The 3629-nt window shown below is 34.4% G+C and overlaps 1 long non-coding RNA gene across 2 annotated transcripts; it reads right to left on the bottom strand.

Moving 5' to 3' along the window:
• Positions 1-797: 797 nt before the first annotated feature.
• On the bottom strand, positions 798-2815 carry LOC113079327 (uncharacterized). Of its 2 annotated transcripts, XR_003281686.1 has the most exons (5): positions 2566-2815; positions 2422-2465; positions 1963-2092; positions 1721-1814; positions 798-822 (listed from the first exon to the last, which is right to left on the bottom strand). It is a non-coding gene; the product is annotated as an uncharacterized LOC113079327 (long non-coding RNA). The 2 variants fall into 2 exon arrangements; XR_003281687.1 differs by lacking the exon at positions 2422-2465.
• Positions 2816-3629: the final 814 nt, after the last annotated feature.

Genomic DNA, 3629 nt, shown 5'->3' on the forward strand with positions numbered 1-3629 from the left:
CAATGACCTTTTGTGTCTTCCCCTCCTTGTGCAAAGTGTCAATGGTCGTCTTTTAGACAACGGTTAAGTCAGGCAGTCTTCCCCATGATTGTGTAGCCTACAGAACGAGACTGAGAGACCATTTAAAGGATTTGCAGTTGTTTTGAGTTAATTAGCTGATTAGAGTGTGGCACCAGGTCTCTTCAATATTGAACCTTTTCACAATATTCAAATTTTCTGGGATACTGAATTTGGGATTTTCCTTAGTTGTCAGTTATAAACATCAAAATTAAAAGAATAAAGATTTGGAATATATCAGTCTGTGGTATAATGAATGAATATAATATACAAGTTTCACTTTTTGAATGGAATTAGTGAAATCAACTTTTGGTTGATATTTTAAATTATATGACCAGCACCTGTATTTATCAGGATATATATATATAACTGTAATTTGAATGTCGGATTGAAATGAACACTGTTCATTAGAGTAGTTAATTGTAGCATAAGTGCGGCTAATAATAATAATAAAAATATAATAATTAGCATGTTTTGTGTTTTGCTTTGGTACTGAAATTGGTACTGTGACAACACTAATAGTTAGACCTCGATTAATGTGTTCAGGTGCCACTGCAGGTTGGAGCAAAAACTCTGCATGTAAGTGGACCTTGAGAGACAATGTTGAGATCTCCTGCAATATGTTCTGAGCATGAACTATAAAGAGACAGAATGACTTACAACACTGGTGTTCCAGTCCTGGGCTGGAGGACCACCGTTCTGCAGAGTTTTCTGGTGATCCTTGATCAGCTGCTCAGGTCGCTTAACTGGGGTTGGAGCTAAACTCTGAAACAAGAGAAGACAACCAATATTATGAAGTTAAAAAAAAAAAATGATTCAGAAATATGCACAACGTTTGAAAATGCACAAAGATGAGAAGAAAGTTATGTGTTTATGAGAACTTTCCACTGAAGAATAAGAAGCAATATTAAGTCACAGATGCATTTTTATTAATTCTTATTAATATTGTTTAAATATGTTACAGTAACCTTGTGCTTTATCAATGATTTTCAGTCTCTGAAATAGAAAAGATCTATCAGTGCTGAATGGGATCATACATACATCATATGTAATGATATTTAACAGAGTTCTAACACCGTGTCGTCACTGGACAACACAACAAAATACAACAGAGCCTTTTATAATCAGTGATGCTCTCTACACTGGATACGGCACGACACAACAAATCACAGACGGTGATCTGATGCCTTTTCCTATTTATGATGTACTGACACAAAGTTTGAATGATTTTTTAACAGTCACTTTGGTGTGAGAGTGTGTAGCTTGGAGATAGAGATTTTTTTATGTTTCTGAATAAGTCTCATGTACACTAAGAAAACTGCATTTATTTGATCATAAATAAAAATGGTAATGTTGTGAAATATTAGTACAATTTCAAATAACTGCTTTATATGTGAATATTTTGTACAATTTTATTCTTGTTTTCACAAAGCATGATTTCTGAAGGATTGTGTGACACTGGAGACTGATGCTGAAAATTCAGCTTTGATCACTTATTAAAACAAACTTAAATAGAAAATAGTTATTAAAAAATGGTAATTTCACAATTTAACTGTATTTAATCAAATAAATGCAGCAGTGGTGAGCATAAAAATGTCTTTGAAATACATGACAAATGTGACCCTTACATTTTTGAATGGTGTATGTTTGACGAATTGCTTACTATTCATGGTTCATAATGTCTAAAAATGTTCTTCGACAGGAGATATGACTCTAGAGCACAGCCATCAGCATGGAAGAACCTAGGAACATAAGCACTGTCACAGAGACAACAATATTTATTATACAATGCCAGGTATAAGGCATATACTATAGCAGAGGTGAAATGCAGAAAAGAAAAATAATAATTCACAGAATATATAATTTATATAATTTACAATAAATATATATATATTTTAGTTTTACTTATTTAGTAATGCTCCTACAGCGTGGACATCAAAATGTGTATGTTTTCATCCTCTCTGTCAGCAGCTCCCTTCAGAAATGTTAAAATCAGGAACTTCTCCTGCGTCATAGAGGTTTTTTTCTGGCACTTCTGAAATCACAGAACAAGTTTGTATTTATGTGTTTACCATGAAAGATCAAAACCTGAAGGTTTCAGTCCATTTTCACGATCTATGTAAGTGATGTAACGTTATCAGGTTACGTTAGTGCACATTTTAGGATTAAACAGTGGATACATTTAGGGTTAAATTAATTCGGTTAAGTTACTTCCATTCATCCATTGATATATATGGAGAGAGAGAGAGAGAGACAGAGAGAGAGAGAGAGAGCAAGCTCATCTACACACAAGATGACATTAAAAAGCCCAAACTTAATAAACAAGAGCTCATGTCTATCGTTACCTCTTGTATTTAGCCTTACCTTTGAGATGCTAACGGACTTTTTCTGACGACGCTAAACCATTTCTATAAAGTAAATATTAAACGAAAGTGTATAATTTACATGAAATAAAGTGTCAGGAACACTTTAATGTACTATTTGTGTAATTTAATAGACTAAACTTACCTAAAAAAAAAGTGAAACCACATTGAGTGTCAGCGATCAGCTGCTTGACGGTTGGGCTGCCGCCTCGTTTCCATGGTGACGTCCTCCGCTCCAGTTCTGCGTGCGCGCACATTACAGCACGTGGAAGTCACGCAGAATTTCACTGTTATTTCACATCTATTTTTGGGCTAAATTTGGACCAAATCCGACAGACAAAACAAAGACCAACTTTTCAAGTCAATTTTGAAGGCCATGACGAGTCGAGTTGATTTAAAAAAAAAATAAAAAATAAAATAATTAAATGAATTAAAAATAACCTTTCCAAATGACGTATGGTGGCAATCCAAGACAATACATACCACCAATAGAAGAAAGCAATTTACCAATAGAGACCCACAGGGACCATTACTGTGACCATTACAACCAACATAATTCCCATTATAACCATTAAAACCATTACAAATTTTGTAATAGTTTCTATTGTTCGTGTGTTCATTTTTTTTCAGCAGTAGCCTACCCACTAAGACCATTACAGTTTTCCAAAGAAACCACTAAATTTATTGGAGTCATAATGGTTTCTACTGGTGTCCAGTAGATACCACTAGAAGTTTCTAAAGGTGTTCTATTGGTCCTTAATGGTATCCAATAGACAATACACGCCACCAATAGAAGAAAGCAAATTACCAATAGAGACCCACAGAGACCATTACAGTGTCCATTAAAACCATTAGAATTCCAATAAGAACCATTAAAACCATTACAAATTCTGTAATGGTTTCTATTGTTTTTTTCAGCAGGGTTATCACACTGAAACAACTCCCATTGGTAGTTTTATTTTATTACTTCTATCATGATTGGTTAATCTGGCTGTCATTCAGGAAACTGGACAATGAATCGGTTCGCGCTTTTCTACATTTAAAAATATGACCGTTATTGTCGTCTTTCTGTGAGTGAGGCGGCTAACTGTGAGCTGCTGCTCGTTATAACTGACTGCTCGGTCGGTCCCGAATTATTTCATATTTGCCTGTACATTTTTTATTTATTTTGAGCGAATTTGAGTCGTGACATGTCAATGGAGAACAAAA

Source organism: Carassius auratus, unplaced genomic scaffold (assembly GCF_003368295.1).
Source record: "Carassius auratus strain Wakin unplaced genomic scaffold, ASM336829v1 scaf_tig00027608, whole genome shotgun sequence".
In the NCBI taxonomy this organism is placed as follows: Eukaryota; Metazoa; Chordata; class Actinopteri; order Cypriniformes; family Cyprinidae; genus Carassius; species Carassius auratus.